Below are 22,990 nucleotides of genomic sequence, written 5' to 3' on the forward strand. Positions count from 1 at the left end.
ACAGCGGGTGCTTGGCCAGGTGCATACAAGGTGTTGTTGTTCTTGTACAAATAGTTAGGATGGTTTTTCCAACCTGGGTTGTAGATATTCGAATAAGGGTTTCCTTGTGCATGATTTACTTGACCAGTGGGGACTCCTGCTAATATCTGACATTCTGGTGCAGTGTGTCCAGGAATTCCACATAACTCGCAGTTTGGAGTTACGGCAGCCATAATGGTTGCGGGTGGTATGGTCAAGTTGTCTAACTTTTGAACAAGGGCATCTACCTTCACATGGGCGTGGTCAAGGCTACTGATTTCGTACATTCCACCTTTTGTTTGGGACTTTTCTACTGGAGTTCTTTCACCTCCCCGTTGGCAATGGTTTTGGACCATGTTTTTAATGAGTTGATAGGCTTCGTTGTATGGCTTGTCCATAAGTGCACCACCCGCGACAGCGTCTACTGTCAGTCTTGTGTTATACAGAAGCCCGTTGTAAAATGTGTGAATGATCACCCAGTTTTCGAGACCGTGATGTGGACACATCCTCATCATGTCTTTGTATCTCTCCCACGCGTCGTAGAGAGGTTCTGCATCTTTTTGTCAAAATCCGTTGATTTGAGCTCTCAGCATAGCAGTTTTGCTTGGCGGAAAATATCGGGCTAAGAAAACGTTCTTAAGTTCTTCCCATGTAGTAACTGAGTTGGATGGCAAGGATTGCAACCAAGCCCAAGCTCTGTCTCTTAGAGAGAAAGGAAAAAGGCATAGTCTTATCGCATCTTGAGATACACCATTCGCCTTCACAGTGTCTGCGTACTGCACAAACTTGGTCAAATGTTCATTAGGGTCGTCCGTAGGATTTCCAGCAAATTGATGTTGTTGGACAACTGATAATAATAAGAGTTTCTACTCGAAATCGTTTCGATCGATAGCAGGGGCAACAATTCTGTTCTGAGGTTCTTGTTGGGACGGGGTAGCGTAGAACTTAAAAGGACGATTTTATGGTTCTACTGCAGCCATGGTTGGTTTTTCAACTGGTTCTGTAGTAGGAAAGAAGATATCGGGAATATTGTATCTTCGTTGGTACTCTAGTATTCGACGTCTTAAATATAAGAACCGCTCTAATTCTGCGATTGGTGGTACTAAGTTTTCGCCTTGTGAGCGAGTACTTGGCATACAACCGAGAAATAAGGGAAAGGAAATTAGTTTTTACCTTAGTCTATACTGCACAACAAAAGAATCACACTATTTGACTAAATCAGGTCCCCGACAACGGTGCCAAAAACTTGATACGTCTCGTGACTGTATATAAAATATAGTCTATCGGATACTTGATTGCAAGTGCACAGTCTAGTCATTTTAGTTTTAAAAGATATCGAACCCACAGGGACCGATGGTAAAACTAATGTTGTCGATGTTACTATGTTTAACTAAGGCGATGATTTTTAGAGGTTTTGTTGAATAAAAATTAAATCTAAAGAAAATTAAGTTTTAAAGATAACATTAATGAAGGGATATCAGTATGCAACACATTAATTGTCAGGGATTCGATAAATCTCCGATGTATATTTTAATTACCAAATACCTTTCAGTAGAAAATATTCATTTAAAAGGCTTTATCTCACACTCTCGTGATTGTTGAGTCGGACTATACTTTTAAGTCAGAATGTACGCGAATAGAAACAAATTGACAATAAACCAAACATGATTATTTAATAATAAAGCAATAATAATAATAATAATTGAATAAAAACATGGAACTTTGATTAATCGAATATGCCAAATCTTGAAGTACTTGAGCAGTCCTCCACAGGTCGGTAGGATTCTGCTTCTTCGAAACAATTGCTTAAACTAAATTAAATAATTTGCAGTAGTTCCCCAATGTAGGAAACTACTACTTTTGGCTAAATGAAAAACGGAAAGGAAAGGGAAAAATCAAAACTCTGAACGGAACGGTAAACAAATTGCTGTAAAAGAAAACAATGGTTGCTGAAGAAAAATAACTGAAAACAAATTTGCAGTGGAAAAATAAATGCAGAGAAGTAGCTTGAGAGTTGGCTTCAGAGAAAAAAAACAAAATGTTCCCCGTAGGTTTCCAACTTCCATCCTTTTATAGTATCCATTTGGTCTTCGTAGTTGAGAGAAAGAAGGGTGACTTGGTTGAGTGAGAGATTCACAGGAAAGTGGGTTTAGGAGCGAAAAATGGGGCGTATGGATCACTTCATTTTGAAAATTTCTTACGCTGCCTTTGCCTTTGTGACGATCGTGGTGGGCCTGTGGCGTTCATCACAACCAGGGCGTGACGATTGTGACGGGGCTTGTGACGAGCGTCACATGCACATAATTTATACTTTCTGGTTTTTCTGTTGTTTCTCTTCTGTTTATTCTTCTTTTCCTTCCTTTTCTATACTTTGCTCATTTAAGCATGGGAATTAAAATACCTGCAAAAATAACTCGAACACTTGCAGAATAATCGAAATATAAATGAAAATGGTACGATTTTTGAATGTAAATCAAGGCAAATATATGATATATTTTCGCGTTATCAGTACTTCGTGCCTCATCCGGTACTAGATGACTAAGATAATCATCAAACATGACATCCATACCTCTACGTGTCATATCAGGAGGAGCAGGGACATCAAAGTATTTGGGAATGATCTGAATGTAGCTGAACTACTGCATCACACGCTCAGACAGATGAGTAGTGAGACGTGATCCATAAGCCAACCATCCTGAGTATAACACTATGTCATCAAATGGTCACATCTCATGGTGATCGACATAGCTGTTGAAGTGCATGTCCTCGGAAACCAAGTGGTTCAGATACATTGTGAACGACTTTATCTCCTAGTTCCCTATGAGCGGGGCAAATGCATAAGTATGCGGCATATCCTTAGTGTAAGTCGGTACACATGCCCAGCCGGAGATGTGCGGGAAGAGCTGGAGGAACCAAGCTTGAAAAGTGTTAGAACACACGAATCATCAGTAACAGCGTTGCAAAAATGAAATGAAAATGACACATAAACATTAAAAGACCAATAAATATTACCGTCAGTAGTGTGATACTGCCTGGAACCTGCTTAGTCTTCCACCTACAACCCTTTGATAACTTCGAGTACAAGTAGACCAAACAAGCGCCCCCCAATTGTACTCATGGATCCGCTCGAAGTCCTCGAAGTACCATAGGTAAACGACATATGTATAAGTGGATCTCTTGTCCACAAAAATCATAGTGCCAACCAAATATAGCAAGTATTATCTTATAGCATACGCTTTATGGAGTCCCACCTGCTCGTCATCGCCTCTAGCCTCTTGAGCTCTATGAAGCTCATATGTATATACCTTTTTTTAGGAATTCAAACCTAGCATGAAGTCCTCTGGTTTTTTCAAACTCACTCATGGCATCCTCTAGGCCAACTCCTAGATAGTCTATCATCATCTCAAGTGCCTAATCTCTGGTAATCCCCCCATGATCTAGATGTTTCCCCCTGATCGGAAGATGAAGTAAATATGACACATCGTCGAGTGTGATAGACATCTCACCAAGCAGGATATGAAATGACGAGGTCTAGGTGTGTCATCTCTTCACGAATGCATTAAGCATTAGTGGTTGACAGTAGTATAACCAGTCATGCACAAGTCCATAATCTCAAATAGGGACGAAACTTCCTGAAACCACTCCTCATTCGACTGAGGCAAGCTAATAATCTTCTTCTCATGGTTAATAAACTTCAGCGGATCATGGTCTTGCAGAAAATAAATAATGTCAAAAACTTGTAATATAAATGCATGAGGTGGCTCTGGCTCATCATCCTTAGCAGTCTCACCATTCGGAGGTGGCACTGGCTCAGAAGCCTCAGCAGTCGGAGGAGGCACTGACTCAGAAGCATCATCAGTCAGAGGTGGCACTAGCACCTCAGATATCATCAGTGACTAAAGCACCTCTGTCACCTGAATAGGTGAAACCTATCACCTGATGGAGGATGAATTAAATGATGCGTCAGTAGGTGAAACTTTTTTCCTACGGGAAAAAGAAGATGGAGAAGCATGACCCACAAAAGTAGATGCCTATGCATGACTAGAATGACCAGGAGCCTCTTAAACTTGACTCTTCTCCCGCCACACTGATGTGTTAGACTATGGCACGGATCTAGAAGGGGGGGGGGGGGTTGAATAGATCCCAATTAAAAACTTGAGTCGGCGCTACCAATTTAAAAGAAAATTTGGTTTTAAAAATTGTTTTAGGTGCGGAAGCGGCCGAGGAAAATTTAGTCTAAAACGAACCGTTATTGGAAAACCGGATATGCGTTAAGCTAATGGATAAGTGATAAATTGAGATACAAGTTGCTACACTAATTGCACAATCAATGATATAATTCACTAACTAGCAAGCCTAGTTCCAATGAATCAAGACACCAAATTAAACTGATGCAAACTTAAGACAACTTTGGCTTAAGCAAATTTACAAACACTTGGTGTGCATAAACACTCCAAGTGATATTTGAGTTGAGTAAGTAATTCAATTTATCCTAGTACAATATATTATTGTACTTAGTATTCAAACAACAGTTTTAATCTCTTACTCAACTTATATCAAAGTTTGAGAAAATTGCTTAAACTAAAATCACTTAATTTTTAAGCTGAAAAATAGATTATGCAGAAAATTAAAGAAGATGCAGATTTGATGAGGCAGTTCCCCCGCCGTCCTCGCTTCGGGGTACGTCTGCCCTCAATTCTAAAAATAGAATTGAGATGATTAATTAGATATCACCTGTGAAATTTAATCGTTTATACAAGGATTGCAAAGCACGTAAACAACAGAACTTCCAATGTGTTGAATGATGCTTCCTATCCTTGCTCCTTGATTCAAGATGAATCAAGACCTTCGATCGTTGATGCTAGACCTCCGATTCCAGCCCCTTTGTTGAAGAATCTTCCGTTCTTCAAACCCTCGGCCCGGCTGATCTCAAACACAACGAGTCGAACCCGAATCCTTCAATTCAATGCCACCGAATCCGCTACTAGACTGATGAAGACTTCCCTCTTCTCAATCACCTTCGCTCGGCTGAATGTTGAAGAACAATTCGTCCAAAAACCCCCAAACACAAACCCGTATTGGAGGATAAAACCCTAATGGTTTTATTCAAGAAAGAACCTGCCAAGACTTCAACTCGAACCCGATTCTCCAATCACAGCTACGAACCTTATCACCTTCAAACTATCACGAATCACATCAAAAGTTATTGTGTGCAGTTGATGTATTGTGAACTGTTGAAGATGAAGATGATGAATCTTTGACACCTTTTTCACTCTTTCTTGTTTCCTTGAACACTTGAATACAAATTGACAAATGTTGGTTAATAGAAGTGTTTTGACTTCTATATATAGTAACAGACAAAACCAAACAAACATAACAGAATTTTAAACAGTTGAAATAACTCAGAAAACTGAGATTGCGCGCGAGCGGTCGACCATAGGTCGGCGTGCGCTGAGCCGTGAGTGATGCGCCGACCCCTATGGTCGACCTATCGTTCCATGCGCTGAGCCGTGGACAGCATCACTATGTCATGCGCCGACGTCTGGTCGACGCAAAGGGGTTTGTGCGCTGACCCGTGAGCCAAGCGCCGACCCTTATGGTCGACGTAAGCAATTTTGCGCTGACCACCTCCAGTTTGGGCTGAGCTTCGCGCTGACCCGTGAGCTTTGAGCTGACCCCTATGGTCGACTCAAAGCCTTCAAATCTGCAAAAACAGGTGTTTTGTGATTTTTCATGCATTTTGTCATGATCACACTTTGTCCACATGCTTTTAATGATTATAACATATTTAGAAAAACGTAACAAAGGATATGGTGGCTAATGTGTTGCATTTGTTTGTAGACGTGCATGATGGTCTTTTGTCATCATCGAAACTTGCGATCGTATGTTGTATGACTCTTTGTCTTTACATACTCCCCCTTTTTGATGATGACAATCTGTATAAATCCACGTGACAAACAGCATGCGGTATTGACACATTTTGCATACTCCCCCTTTCTTTTGTAATCTAAGGCTATTTGCAGAAAGCGAAAGCAACTGTTAGTCATGGGCATTTTTGTCTTGTCTGCACTATTCTCCCCCTTTGACAACATCAAAAAGAGAGACAGAGTGATTATTCAAGATAACAACAAAAAGTTCACAGGTAATAGCAGAGACAGAGAATAATATCACACTTATATCATTTCAAGTCAATAGTCATTAATTAGATAAAATTTACATAAGGAAATTACGGTTGCATAAACAGGCAAAGCAGAGAAAAACAGGAATACATGCAAAACAACAAGCAACATGTAATGTGCATATGAAGGGCTATTGTCTTAAGTGACGGTGGCCGGGATGGTAGCAGACGCTTGGGTTTCTGCTAGGGTCAGCCAGAGTTTCTAGATAATCACAAACACCTTCCAGATGCCTAAGACTCCCGTTGACATTCCGATCCAAATCTGCATACCGTTCATTTAGGCTTGTGGAGAGGTTGTCGAGCCGCTCATTTTGGGTTTGAAGTTGACTGTTAATTTGAGCAAGTCGGTCATCCTGGGATTGCATGAAGGATTGTTGGGCAAGTTGCATGCTTCGCATCATCTCCAACAGCTCTGAAGAATCAGCTTGATGTGGAGGGGATGGAGGAAATTCTTCCTCAACTTGGTGATACGGCTGGTAAGATTCACGTTGAGTTGTCCAGCCCGTATGTTGCCATTCCCCCCAGCCACCCCATCGTGAAACATCTTCTTCATATGTATCCGGCTGCTGTACCGAAGCAGAGCCGGAGTAGTCATGCGTGCCAACGGGTGAAGGACTGTCGTCTCCACCATTGTAAGCAGCATCGTGCCTAGCTTCTTCTTCTTCTTCTTTTTCTTCATTTTCCACTTCATCGTCTTGTTCTTCGCTTTCATCACTGTCAGCCCTTGGAGGAACGCCTCCTCTTCTAACAAACTTATATTTTCTCCGCTCCTTGCACCAAATATATCCTATCATAGACATGGTTTTTGTGCTAAACTCTTTGTCAGGTGAGATTGATGTGAACGGGAAAGACGAATGATTAACATTGGCTGCAGTAAGGACTTCTTGAATAAATGATCCGTAGGCAAGAGCAGTCCCTCGTCCGGAATCACGTAGATTATACATTCTACTAGTAATGTAGTATGGCCATTTGATTTTTATCTTATTTTTCAGAATGTAAATCAAATGAACCTCGGGCTGTTCGACTCTGGAGAGACCGCCCTTCTTCGGCCGCAGGATGCGTGAGACAACCCAATGAAGAATTCTTTCTCCGGCGTCCAGCTTGCCGGTAGTGACGGTTCGTGGGAACAAGTCACTTTGCACAAACTCATCAGAATATGGCCGTTCCAACATGTCATTTAATGCACTCTTAAACTCATAGCCATCTATGTGGTGAGAGTCAGTCACCTCAGGTAGAGGATTCTCAGCATCATCCACAGACATGTCAAAATACTTGTTCCAGAAATTTGATTTAATTGATACCTTTGTAGAGCCAACTCTGGAGGAAAGCTTGTGCCCGCGAAAGTTCTCATGAAGACCGGCGTAGAAAACACGGACAAGGTCTTCACTGTATTTGGTGTTGCACTCCAAGAAGTTGATGAAGCCTTGATGCTGCAACAGAGCCAAGATTTGAGCGAGGTGCATGCGTTCAACGGTAAGTTTGTAGAACGCATGTTGTTGCACAACTCCTCGTTTACCTATATCTTTGTTGAAAATTTCGACACGAGCGGGTGGAACGAGTGATACAGCAGATACGGGAAGAGATGCAACGGATGATTCTCGGGATCTTTTGCCGGAAGGTCTGCGTGATGAGGAGGCCATTTGAGCAAGTGTGAAACAGGGTGTTTGTGTGTAGAGAGAAGGTTTAGGAAGGGTTTTGAAGGAGATTCTGCTAGAGAGAGGTTTCTCCCAATTTATAGTGGAAGGTTAGGGTTTTGGGAAGATGGAAGATCAAATAACAATAGCCACTAGGTAGATGCAAGTTACAACTTAGTGGGTAGTTTGAAATGTGATGGAAAGTAAATGCACACTTAATGGTGATTTTTGAATGAGAATGCATGAAAAGCGATTTGAATTTTTCTGCAGAAAAACAAAATTTTCGAGCGATGCGTCGACCATACCCCTGTATGCGTCGACGCATACTGTTTGATTTTTGAGAAAATGCAAAAATTATTTAATCATGCGTCGACCATAGCCCTGCTGCGGTCGACTCATACAGTTCAAATTTCCATTTTTCACTATTCAGCACATGCAATGACCAGTTTGATGCATAATTAACAGTTCATACAGCAATACACAACCAAAGAGAGATATCAAATATGCATATATAAACAACATCATTATGAGATATAACTATTGTAGTTATGAGACTTAGCAGAGAGAGAGAAAGAGAGGAGCTGTTTGATTTGCAGACCGAGGAAGTATGTGAGCTCCCCCATCATACTCATCTCGAACTCGCCCTGCATAAGGTCAGAAAACTCTCTCACAAGATTCATGTTAGTAGACCCAAAAATGATATCATCTACATAAATTTGCACTAATATCAAGTGCTTTCCTTGACGTTTAATGAAGAGAGTTGTGTCAACCTTTCCTCTTGAGTATCCTTGATCGAGTAAGAACTTGCTTAGTCTCTCATACCAAGCTCTAGGAGCTTGTTTGAGGCCATACAAAGCCCTTTTCAGTTTATAAACATGATCAGGATATTCATGGGATTCGAAACCCGGAGGTTGTGCGACGTAAACTTCTTCATTTATGTGACCGTTAAGGAAAGCGCTCTTAACATCCATTTGGAATAGCTTAAAATCCTTTGCACAAGCGAAGGCAAGGAGAAGGCGTATAGCCTCGAGTCGGGCAACCGGCGCATAAGTTTCCTCATAGTCGATGCCTTCCTCTTGGTTATACCCTTGCGCGACTAAACGCGCCTTATTACGGGTTATTACCCCGTTTTCGTCCAGCTTGTTCCTAAACACCCATCGGGTGCCGATTACTCGATGATCTCGCGGAGGAGGGACAAGGTCCCAAACCTCATTTCTGGTGAACTGATTAAGTTCCTCCTGCATTGATAAAAACCAGTGTTCATCGAGTAGGGCTTCTTTAGGGTTTTTAGGTTCCATCTGTGAAACGAAAGCGAAGTGATAACAGAAATTACTTAGCTTAGATCGAGTTGTTACACCCTTTGAGATATCTCCGATAATGTTGTCGATTGGATGGTCTTTGGAAGACTTCCAAGCTTGAGGAAGATCATCGTTTGAAGGCGGATGGTCTACCTCGGTTTCATCATGGAGTACATCTTTGTCCTCCTCAATTTTGACTATGTCGGGTTGATCAATCCCCGGCTCGCCACCTTTGAGTATGTCTTCGGTAGATGTACCTGCACCATGAAAAACACTACCCTTTCCGACGTTTCTCGGATTGGATTCATCAAAAGTAACGTGTACAGACTCTTCTACAGTAAGTAATCGCTTGTTGTATATTCTATATGCTTTGCTAGATTGAGAGTATCCGAGGAAGATACCTTCGTCGGCCTTGGAATCGAATTTCCCTAAGTTTTCCTTTCCATTGTTCAATACAAAACATTTGCAACCAAAGACATGTAGGTGGGAAACATTTGGCTTTCGCCCTTTTAAAAGTTCATACGGTGTTTTGTTTAGAATGGGGCGAATGAGCACCCTATTCAAAACGTAACAAGCCGTACTAATGGCGTCAGCCCAAAAATATTTTGGTAAGCCAATTTCATTGATCATTGTTCTTCCCAATTCTTCCAAAATTCGATTTTTGCGCTCCACAACCCCATTTTGTTGAGGGGTACGTGGAGCGGAGAAGTTATGATCAATACCATGGTTACCGCAATATTCTTCAAATAAGTGATTTTCAAATTCACCTCCATGATCGCTTCTAATTGCAACAATGTTTGTATTTAGTTTATTTTGGGAAAGCTTAGCAAATCGTTCAAAGGCGGCGAATGTGTCACTTTTACTTACTAAGAAAATAGTCCAACAAAATCGAGAAAAGTCGTCCACTATTACGAAACCGTAATAGTTTCCTCCTAGACTTTTAATCCTAGATGGCCCAAATAAATCCATATGGAGAAGCTCGAGAGGTCTCGTTGTTGAAACAATATTTTTGGATTTAAAAGAGATCCTCGTTTGCTTCCCCTTTTGACAAGCATCACAAAGGTGATCCTTGGTGAACTTAATTTTGGGGAGACCTAGGACTAGATCTTTTGAGACTACTTTGTTAAGTAAGTCAAAGTTAACATGTGCTAAACGCCTATGCCATAACCATGAATCTTCACTCATTGTTACCAGGCATTTGTCACTTGTTAACGATACTTCATTTAAGTCAAGCATATAGACATTGTTCACACGAAGACCATTAAACATGCTCTTCTTATCATCAGTATGTACAATTTTGCAACAATCTTTTGAAAATGATACATTGTATCCTTTGTCACATAACTGACTGATGCTAAGTAGATTGTGTTTAAGACCTTCGACAAGCAATACATCAGAAATAGTAGTGGAAGAGGGGTTACCTACACTACCTTTACCAAGTATTGCTCCACGGTTGTTGTCTCCATAAGTTACATATCCCTTCTTCTTAGCCACAAAGTCAATGAAGAGAGATATGTCTCCTGACATGTGCCTTGAGCATCCACTGTCGAGAACCCATCTTCTCTCGGTAGTCTCGAGGCATTGTACCTGTGATAAGATAATTAACAAGAGAAGGTACCCAATGGCTTATTGGGTCCTGAGTGGTGAGGAACAAAATGGTTGCATTTGGGCATCCATTGATAAATGCCTTTAGGAACCAAAAATCTCCTAAATCTACATTTAACAATGGAATGACCTTTCTTGCAACAATAAAGACAAGAGAACTTTTCATTTTGATTACTTTTGCTATCTTCATCCTTTATAACATATTTGTATTTTTGATATGGATTAACCATACTTTTTCGAAAATTAGTTTTATCAATAGCAAATGTAATCTTGGGCTCAAGAGCCTTGTCAAGTTTGGCTTTTAGGTTTCTTACTTCACCTTGCCAAATGTAACAAGTATCACACCCAAAGTTCATCATTCTACTTTTAAGGTCCTCATAACTTGTTTTTGTGCTTTCCACTATAGAAGTTTTCAGTGCCTCAAGTTTCTTTTCGGATTGTTGAAATTTATGTTCCAAGTGCGAAAAAATTTTCTTATTTGAGGCAAGCCTTTTAAAGGCCTCTTTCGCTTCATAGTGTAAAGTGTCAAAAGCAGTTTGCAATTCATGATGAGACATACTAGAGGAATTTTCATATTTAGCATGTCGTACCTGTTTCTTCTTGTTCTTTTGATGAGCAGAGAGACATAGATTTGCATTTTCATCTTCATCACTAGAGCTTTCATCATCGGAGGAGTCGCTATCGCTTTCCCAAGCTATGTATGCCCTCCTTGGCTTTGATGGTTTCTTATGTGATTTGTATGAATCTTTTTCTTTTGTCTTTTTGTTCATCGGACAGTCCGGTTTGTAGTGACCCGGCTTTCCACACTTATAGCACGACCCTCTAGTTGTTTTTCCTTTTGAGTCATCATTTTTAGAGAACCTAGATTGCTTCCGGAAGATTACTAAGTTCTTCTCGGAATGTTGGATGCCGTTCTTTCTCACGTAACGGTTGTAGCGTTTGACGAACAGCCCCATATCTTCACTCTTGTCCTCTTCTTCTTCGTCACTCGATGAATAATCACTTTGCTCTTTTGCTTGAGACTTTGAGGAGGAAGTCTTTAGAGCTATTGATTTCTTTTCACTCACCTTTGCTTTGTCTTTCTTATCTTTCTTTTCATGTTGTTCCAAGCTTAAGAGAACTTGTTCGTGCTCTTGTAGTTTACCAAACAATGTTGTCAAGTCCAATATGGTAAGATCATTTGCCTCTTTGATGGCGGTCACTTTCGGTTGCCATTCCCTGTTAAGACATCTTAAGATTTTATTAGTAGCAACATCATTGGAAATAGGTTTACCTAGTGAATGTAATCGATTGATTAGATGAGTGAATCTCTTTTGCATGTCGGCAATGGTTTCCTCTTGCTCCATGAAAAAGAGATCAAACTCTTGCGTTAGTGTATTGATTCTAGCCAATTTAACATCGTTCGTCCCCTCATGGGCAATTTGAAGTGAATCCCACATGGCCTTAGCAGTAGGACAATGGGATACACGATAGTATTCGTCTACCCCTAATGAGGAGATTAGGATATTTTTGGCTTTCCAATCATAGTTGTATTTCTTTTCATCATCATCGGTCCATTGTGCTTCAGGCTTAGGCACTATTTCATTATTCTCATTGGTCATGGTTATTTCAATTGGACCATTGAGAATAACATTCCATATTTTTCTATCTATGGAATTTATGTGCACCCGCATACAGTCTTTCCAATAACTATAATTTTCACCATTGAAAACGGGAGCTCTATTGTAAGCCCCTTTAGGTTCGTTAGCCATTTTCTATCAACGTTGTATTTTGAAGCACGGAGTGAACCGGAGCTCCTGATACCACTTGTTAGACTATGGCACGGATCTAGAAGGGGGGGGGGGGGTTGAATAGATCCCAATTAAAAACTTGAGTCGGCGCTACCAATTTAAAAGAAAAATTGGTTTTAAAAATTGTTTTAGGTGCGGAAGCGGCCGAGGAAAATTTAGTCTAAAACGAACCGTTATTGGAAAACCGGATATGCGTTAAGCTAATGGATAAGTGATAAATTGAGATACAAGTTGCTACACTAATTGCACAATCAATGATATAATTCACTAACTAGCAAGCCTAGTTCCAATGAATCAAGACACCAAATTAAACTGATGCAAACTTAAGACAACTTTGGCTTAAGCAAATTTACAAACACTTGGTGTGCATAAACACTCCAAGTGATATTTGAGTTGAGTAAGTAATTCAATTTATCCTAGTACAATATATTATTGTACTTAGTATTCAAACAGCAGTTTTAATCTCTTACTCAACTTATATCAAAGTTTGAGAAAATTGCTTAAACTAAAATCACTTAATTTTTAAGCTGAAAAATAGATTATGCAGAAAATTAAAGAAGACGCAGATTTGATGAGGCAGTTCCCCCGCCGTCCTCGCTTCGGGGTACGTCTGCCCTCAATTCTAAAAATAGAATTGAGATGATTAATTAGATATCACCTGTGAAATTTAATCGTTTATACAAGGATTGCAAAGCACGTAAACAACAGAACTTCCAATGTGTTGAATGATGCTTCCTATCCTTGCTCCTTGATTCAAGATGAATCAAGACCTTCGATCGTTGATGCTAGACCTCCGATTCCAGCCCCTTTGTTGAAGAATCTTCCGTTCTTCAAACCCTCGGCCCGGCTGATCTCAAACACAACGAGTCGAACCCGAATCCTTCAATTCAATGCCACCGAATCCGCTACTAGACTGATGAAGACTTCCCTCTTCTCAATCACCTTCGCTCGGCTGAATGTTGAAGAATAATTCGTCCAAAAACCCCCAAACACAAACCCGTATTGGAGGATAAAACCCTAATGGTTTTATTCAAGAAAGAACCTGCCAAGACTTCAACTCGAACCCGATTCTCCAATCGCAGCTACGAACCTTATCACCTTCAAACTATCACGAATCACATCAAAAGTTATTGTGTGCAGTTGATGTATTGTGAACTGTTGAAGATGAAGATGATGAATCTTTGACACCTTTTTCACTCTTTCTTGTTTCCTTGAACACTTGAATACAAATTGACAAATGTTGGTTAATAGAAGTGTTTTGACTTCTATATATAGTAACAGACAAAACCAAACAAACATAACAGAATTTTAAACAGTTGAAATAACTCAGAAAACTGAGATTGCGCGCGAGCGGTCGACCATAGGTCGGCGTGCGCTGAGCCGTGAGTGATGCGCCGACCCATATGGTCGACCTATCATTCCATGCGCTGAGCTGTGGACAGCATCACTATGTCATGCGCCGACGTCTGGTCGACGCAAAGGGGTTTGTGCGCTGACCCGTGAGCCAAGCGCCGACCCTTATGGTCGACGTAAGCAATTTTGCGCTGACCACCTCCAGTTTGGGCTGAGCTTCGCGCTGACCTGTGAGCTTTGAGCTGACCCCTATGGTCGACTCAAAGCCTTCAAATCTGCAAAAACAGGTGTTTTGTGATTTTTCATGCATTTTGTCATGATCACACTTTGTCCACATGCTTTTAATGATTATAACATATTTAGAAAAACGTAACAAAGGATATGGTGGCTAATGTGTTGCATTTGTTTGTAGACGTGCATGATGGTCTTTTGTCATCATCGAAACTTGCGATCGTATGTTGTATGACTCTTTGTCTTTACATGATGCATGTTGTGCAATAATCTTTTGCCTCGGTCTATCATGTCTATCATCCATAATGCTTGTAAGTAAATCAGATAATTAGTGCAAGCAATACTATAAGAAAGAAAATAAATAAAAAAATTGATTGAGAATTTCCAGAGATGCATCTTCGATTACTAGGAAACTAAACGTTGAAAAATTCTAGAGATGCATCTCCAGAATTTTCTGTGACTCTTCAGGTCCTTCAATGGCTGCAATGCAGGCATACAAACCCCAAAACTAATGGTTTGATCGCTATTTTCAACTAACAAACATGTTTTACCGTATGTATAAACTACCATTCATGCAATTCCTACTCATTTATTACCTAAATCATCATTTTCTACTCATTTACACAAAAACTCAAAAAACTTATCAAAACATCAAAAGCTTACAAATCTATACTTTACTTAAGTATTGGATGATGTCTATGATGTCCTTGATGTTGATTGAAGATCCTTTGTGCTTGGTTGTTTGATTTTGGACTTGGTTGATGAAAACAAATTTAAGAGTTTGAGAAAGTTTTGAATTTTTTAAGAAATGAAGAAGGAGAAGGATTCTCGCACGATTTAAGCTCGAATACCGTCCGGGTATGCATCTCTTGAATAAGTTTGAAGATGCATCTCCAGAGTATTTTAACGTTAAGTCAGAATTCTATATACTCAAGATATGTCCGGAGATACATCTCTGAAATCTGAGGGCATTTTAATATTTTCATATGGTGCATAATATATATATATATATATATATATATATATATATATATATATATATATATATATATATATATATATATATATATATATATATCATTAAGAAATTCCCTAATTAATATCACGTTCAATTCATTTGGCCCAGGCATGAGAGTGGTATTAATCTTATTTTTTAGCAGTAGAAATCCTCCACTCTATAATTCTACGTCACACTCTTGTTCATTTAAAAAAAGAAGGTAATGTTAACATGTGTCTTTAGACACCTATTAAGAGTTAAATGTAAAAATGCTTTCTTAGAAATTATGAATTATTTTAATTAAAAATTAATAATTAATGCTAACATGTACTTTTCTAATACCAAACTCTCATTTTTAATTTTTTTTAACATGTGCTTTTAGGATACATCTTGACGATATCTTTTTAAAAACATGCCAAAATTCATTAAAGAGATAAAGCACATGATGCTCTTCCATCATTTTTTTGACATTGACTTGTTTTGGAAAATCTTTTCGATATTAGTATTCCAAATGATCCATAAACAAACAAACCATATTACCGTCATCATTGCAGATGATGTTATGTATCTGTCCAACAAACCTTCTAATTGTTTCAGATGATTCCATCCATCGACATGCATAGTTGTATTTACGCTAAGCTACAAAAATATGTAGTTCCAAATCCCTGCAAAAACAGCATATTTGAAAAATAAATGACATATCGATTCCTCACCCCCACACTCGCTGACGCAACTACTTAATCTCTGGTCAATCTCCCCCTTCTAACTAAGTTGTCTACTTTTGTAATTCTTTTTGGAGAAATCTCCACCCTAGCCCTGATACTTTTGATGGAATCACTCTATTCCACACACTAGACCAAGATCTATTTGGGTTACTTTGAGATTCCGATATTAATTTTTTATATGCTTCTTTTACTGAATATACCTCAGATTGATTCAAGTTATCTAGATTTTTCTGATGAATATCTTTCCACCAAACTAAAGTATCCATTTCACTCGATCTAACTTCTTCATTTGACATACCATACTTGTTGACCAATGCTCTATACCAAAAACCCATCCTTTCATTTTTCACTTTCCAAACCCATTTTCATAATAGAGCTTCGTTGAACATTTTCAAATTTCTAATTCCTAACCCCCTTTCTTCGGTTGGTCTAGATACCTAGTCCTAGCTAACCCAAATGATTTCATCCATCGACATGCATAGTTGTATTTATGCTAAGCTACCAAAATATGTAGTTCCAAATCCTTGCAAAAATAGCATATTCGAAAAATAAATGACGTATCGATTCCTCATCCCCACACTCGCTGACGCAACTACTTAATCTCTGGTCAATCACCCCCTTCTAACTAAGTTGTCTACTTTTGGAATTCTTTTTGGAGCAATCTCCACCCTAGCCCTGATATTTTTGACGGAATCACTCTATTCCACACACTAGACCAAGATCTATTTGAGTTACTTTGAGATTCCGATATTAATTTTTTATATGCTTCTTTTACTGAATATACCTCAGATTGATTCAAGTTATCTAGATTTTTCTGATGAATATCTTTCCACCAAACTAAAGTATCTCTTTCACCCGATCTAACTTCTTAATTTGACATAACATTCTTGTTGACCAATGCTCTATACCAAAAACCCATCTTTTCATTTTTCACTTTCCAAACCCATAATAGAGCTTCATTGAACATTTTCAAATTTCTAATTCCCAACCCCCTTTCTTCGGTTGGTCTAGATACCTAGTCCCAGCTAACCCAATTAATTTTTCTCTCTTCGGAAAACATTACCCCCCCCCCCACCCCCCCTCCCCCACCCCCCTCCGCGCCATAAAAACTATTTGAATATGAACTTTCTATTAGAGATTGTACTTGTAGGAGCCTTGAAGAAAGAGATATCGGTCAAATGATCTAGGTCGTTCATCCATAGGCTCTATCAACAACTTTTATTATATAAATAGAGACCTTAAGTCACTTCTCTATTCACACAAAAAACTTATGAGTTTTTCCTTCCTCATTTTATTTCCTACGATATTGAGCTATCGAATCCCTTTTCCTTTTCTACTTATTCAATTTTTTGAGTATTTATTGAATTCTCTTCGAAAAGTTAGTTGTCTTTGGAAAAATATCTCATAGTCTAAGAAATTATTAAGGTGTTAAATGATCATTACAACGCGGGTGTCTAACTTCATCAAACCTTTAAAATTTGACGGAAGTGACTTCAAATGGTTGCAACAAAAGATGTTTTTTTTCTTAACAATGAGAAGGTTATCATTGTCTTTACTAAAGACACAACAATCATGGACAAAGCAATTGATAAATCAGAAAAGGATAAAATAGCTATAAAAGACATTCATATGGCATGAGAATGACTATCTTGACAAAGACTATATTTTGAAGGGTATGATAGCTGACTTAACCATGGCTCAGAAATTATTTAAAATACTTGTTTAAGCAAAAATAAAAGGTTTTGAAATTAATCAAACTCGGTGACAATTCAAAATCATAAGCAGAAAATCACCACATTTCTAATCCATTTAAAGGTAATTAAATAAATAACTTGAAATATTATATGATCAATTTATATCAACTGAAATATTTTTATTTTGAAAACCTCATCTTCCCCATGATCGCGCGACAAGCAAATATCAATCAATCTTGAAACTCCACACTTATACCTAAAATATTGTTGTAAGGGTCAATTTTCATTAACCACATTTATGTCAAAAATAAACTAAACGAGTGTTAAAAATTAAAAAATATAGATAAACATATCATGTCCAAGAGGATTAAATAAAAGGGAAATCCACCAAAATTGTTAATATCGAACGAACTGTAACTATAACAGGAACGACCACAAAAAATTATATGCAAACTATGCATGCTTTTAAACTAACAATTCCCTTAATTATTATTAACATCTAAATTAACTTACTACTACCATATTATTGTTGGAAATTCTAAATAATAATTTCCATGAGTATGTTCCAATATGACAAAAATGAGTCATTGAGTTAATGACAATAAATGTATTGCAAGCAGTCCAACATAGAAAGTGGAGTTAACATTAAAAACATTTATAAAGATCTTAAAACATTCAACTCACCAAAGGAGTCAAAGAGGATAAGGTGCCACATGGACATATGTGGTGGTCCCAAGCATTATGCCACATGTTACATTCAAACAACCCCTCACCGGTGTAGCCACCAACGACACCGGCTCCGGCTCCGGAACCGGGTACGAGGGCATGGGCGTAGAGACGCTAATGACGGCTTACAGGTGGCACTTGAGCACTTAGGCACGACGCATCAGAGAAATTGGGATATTCACGATGTTACTAGACTGCAAGCTCAATCTTCCTCAAGTGCACGAGTTGCAATTCCTCGTGAATAAAATAAAAGCGGTGAAAATAGACATCCCTGAGACTTTTCAATTCGGTGCAATCATTGCAAAATTGCCACCTTCGTGGAAAGGCTACAGAAAGAAATTGTTGCACAGTTCTGAGGACTTCTCTTTGGAGAAAATCTAGAAACATCTTCGAATCGAGGAGGAATCAAAGGAGAGGGAGAAATCAAAATCTGCGGGTCTTTCTATAGCCAATGTCGTGACCACCAAAGGAAAGAAGAAACATGATGGAATAAAGAGTCATCTTGGACCAAAAAAGTAACATAACAAGTTCAAGAATTCTGGAGGCCATAAGGGTACGAAAAGCGGATGTTTTGTTTGTGGAAAGCCTAGACACGATGCTAGAGATTGCAGGCACAACAAGTCAAAAACGAGATCAATGCAGTTCATGCAAATGATGACATAATTGCTACAGTGATCAAAATTATGGCAATCAAAGGTAAAGTTCAAGGTTTGTGGTATGATACATGCGCTATGGTGCATGTCTCTTATGACAAGACTGCTTTCAAAACCTATTATGAGACAAATTATGGACAAGAAGTGCATATGGGAAATGAAGTACGATCTAAAGTTGTTGGAACCGGATCGATCGAACTCAGCTTCACTTCAGGAAAGAAAGTCACTCTTATCAATGTGCTTCATGTCCATGACATGAATAAGAATCTTGTTAGTGGGGATTTGTTGGGAAAACCGGGCATTAAATCTGTTTATGAATCGGGCAAACTTATATTGACCCGTAATGGTGTATTTGTTGGAAAAGGATATTCCGCTGAGAGAATGATCAAACTATGTACTACCGAAAATATTATTAATGAAATTTCTAGTTCTGCTTACATGCTTGAATCTGTTTCTTTGTGGAATAATAGACTAGCACATTCCTGTATTAGTTCTATGAAGAGACTAATTAAATCTGGGTTGATTTCATGTAATATAAATGATTTCAAAAATATGAGTTATGTGTTAAATCAAAGATGACAAAGAAACCTTTCAAAAGCGTTGAAAGAAATATAAATCTACTTGATTTTGTACACTCAGATTTGTGCGAATTTAATGGCATGTTAACCCATGGGAGAAATAGATATTTTATTACATTCATCGATGATTCTTCTAGATACACACATGTATATCTCTTAAAGCATAAAGATGATGCTTTTAATGCCTTTAAGATTTATAAAACATAAGTATCAGAGTCCTAAGGAGTGATAGGGGCGGTGAATACTTTTCTACTGAATTCAATGCCTTTTGTGAAGAACACTGCATAATACATGAATGTTCGGCACCTCACACACCACAACAAAATGGCATGGCCGAAAGAAAGAATCGAACATATCAAGAGATGATGAATGTCATGTTGATGCGTTCTGAATTACCCCTCAATTTGTGGGGTGAGACCTTATTATCCGCTGGCCATATAATTAATAGAATTCCTTTAAATAAAATCGGTATCTCTCCATATGAAGCATGGACAGGAAGAACACCAAATATCGGTTACTTTAAAGTGTGTGTGTGTGTGTGGCTTACTAGAAAAACATGGATCCTAAAAGAACCAAGTTGGGTCCTCGAGGGATAAGATGTGGTTTTGTAGGATATGCACAAAATAGTAAAGCATATAGACTCTTATATTTAGAGACTAATGTAATTATAGAATCCCGGGATGTAGAATTATTTGAAAATCTTATCACCAAGGATAAATAATCAGAGTATGCCGCAACTAAAGAATCTTGTGGAAAAGATTTCTCTCGGATTGTAGAAATACAACCTGAAGGCACTTCTCGAATCATTGAATCACAATCCGGGCCTAGGATAAGAAAAATAGTTCGGAAAATAAAGAATCTAGGACCAGACGAAATTGATCCTCAATTTATTTCCTTTTATCTAGTTGAAGGAAATTGTAAGAATTTCGTGCAAAGTATTCCTGTCATTCTTCAATTAGGGGATGGCCCTAAAACTTACAAGGAAGCAATAACTTCAAGGGACTCCTCATTATGGAAGGACGTTATCCAAGATGAAATGGATTTAATTGTTTCAAACCACACTTGGGAACTTGTTGACTTGCCAAAGGGATCAAGACCCATTGGATACAAGTGGGTGTTTAAAAGGAAATATCACAATGATGGTACCTTAAACACTTATAAGGCCAGACTAGTGACAAAAGGATTTAGACAAAAGGAAGGTATAGATTACTTTGACACATATGCACCAGTAGCAAGGACAACCACAATTAGATTGTTGTTTGCCTTAGCCTCTTTAAATGACCTTATAGTTCATCAGAATGGATGTTAAAATAGCATTCCTAAATGGAGATCTTGATGAGGAACTCTACATGGAACAACCAGAAGGATACGTGCTTCCTGGAAATGAACTAAAGGTGTGTAAGCTTGTCAAATCCTTATATGGCTTAAAACAAGCACCAAAACAACGGGATCAAAATTTTGATTCTATGATACTTTCAAATGGATTTATTCTTAATTCTTGTGACAAGTGTTTATACATAAAAGTGTGCAAAATCACTGTGATATTTCTTTGCCTCTATGTTGATGACATGCTAATAATTAGCAATGATTTGAATGGAATTCTAGAGACAAAGAGGTTTCTAACTTCCACTTTCAAAATGAAAGATCTTGGACTTGTTGACACAATTCTAGGGATCAAAGTTAAGCGAAATAATGGGGGTTAAGAACTTAGTCAAACACACTATATTGAGAAGATGCTTGATAAGTTCAAACACCTAAAATTTAAGGAAGTAACCACTTCATTTGATCATGTCGTCAAACTTCAAAATAACAATGGAAGAGCAGTAACTTAATTGGAATATGCAAGAGCAAGATGGTGTCTTATGTACTTAATGCAATGTACCAAACCCGATATATCATTTGCAGTTAGTAAAATGAGTAGGTTTAATAGTAATCCAAGTAATGAACACTGGAAGGCAATCACGAGGATTTTTGGCTATCTACTGAAAACCAAAAACCCTGGTCTTCATTATGGTAGGTTCCCTGCCATACTATAAGGATATACTAATACGAGTTGGATATATAACGTTGGAGATCATAGCTCTACAACTGGGTGGATATTTACACTAGCTGGAGGAGCAATTTCTTGGAAGAGCAATAAACAAACATGCATTACTCTTTCGATCATAGAATCAGAATTTGTGGCTCTCACTTCTGCTGGTCAAGAAGCAGAATGGTTGAGGGATCTTCTATTGGAAGTTCCATTGGATAAAGACAATGATTCCAAGGTGATGATACACTATGATAGCCAAGCCACTTTAGCAAGAGCATCCAGCGACGCGTACAATGGAAAGTCTAGGCATATAGGACTTAGACATTCGTTTGTGAGAAAAATGATAAAGGATGGAATTATTTCACTCACCTATATACGAACAAGCTATAATTTGGCTGATCTATTTACTAAGGCACTGGCCAAAGACTTAGTAAAAACAACCTCGAGAGGCATGGGGTTGAAACTCCTTGAATAAGAGTTCCAACAACGGCGGCAACCCAATCTTATGTTAACATAACATAAACTCCTTGAAACTCCTTGGATGTAAGTCAAGCATTGGGTAATAATGTTGACTATTTTAAATAGAGGGTTGAGGTTTTCAAAATCTCTTAATGAAGTTCATAATTGAGGAAAAGTATCTCATAAAAAAGGATACAACATGAACTTCACCTATGTGAATTTCGAGACGGTGTCGTCTCAAAGTGAGAGTTGGAGTTTCTCTCATAAAAAAATTCATGAAACAAGATATCATATGACCATAAATAAGTGTTAAGTGAGATATGTAGAGGAAGAACCTTTAAGGAGTGTGTGTAAGGTAACATCGGTCTAATCATATGGATTAATGGTTTAAAAACATTGCTACCTAATATTCTGATTAAACTTTGTGTTATCCTCACTAAGGTTAAGTTTTAAATCGGAAGATAGCTAACTGTATTAACACTCTTTATATCTCATTCTCTGGAATTAGTTTTGTCATTATTAGAATAAGTGGGAGATTGTTGGAAATTATGAACAATAATTGTAATGGGTATGTTCCAATATGACAAAAATGAACAATTGAGTTAATGACAATAAATGCATTGCAAATAGTCCCATATAGAAAGTGAAGCTAACATTAAAAGCATTTATAAAAACCTTGAAACATTAATCTCACCAAAGGAGACAAAGAGGATAAGGTGCCACATGGACATATGTGGTGCTCCCAAGCATTATGTCACATGTCACATCCAAACAACCCCTCGTCGGTGTAACCACCGACTCCGGCTCTGGGACCGGGTCCGAGGGCGTGGACATAGAGGTGTTAGTGGTAGCTTGTAGGTGGCACTTGAGCACTTAGGTACGACACGTCAGAGCAATCAGGCTATTCGCGACGTTAATGAGGCGGCGCTCTGGCGGCCGGCCTTTGGTCGACATGCTGCAAATTAGTTCTAAGTATTGCTCTAGGATTTTGGTCGTTACTTACAATTTGAATTTCGAAT

General features: G+C 38.4%; 1 non-coding gene across 1 annotated transcript; it reads left to right on the plus strand.

The window, feature by feature from the left end:
- The first annotated feature begins 504 nt into the window (after positions 1-504).
- LOC127116327 (small nucleolar RNA R71) lies at positions 505-611 on the plus strand. The gene has a single exon (XR_007801279.1). It is a non-coding gene; the product is annotated as a small nucleolar RNA R71 (small nucleolar RNA).
- The last annotated feature ends 22,379 nt before the right edge of the window (positions 612-22,990 follow it).

Source organism: Lathyrus oleraceus, chromosome 1 (genome assembly GCF_024323335.1).
Source record: "Lathyrus oleraceus cultivar Zhongwan6 chromosome 1, CAAS_Psat_ZW6_1.0, whole genome shotgun sequence".
Lineage (NCBI taxonomy): Eukaryota > Viridiplantae > Streptophyta > Magnoliopsida > Fabales > Fabaceae > Lathyrus > Lathyrus oleraceus.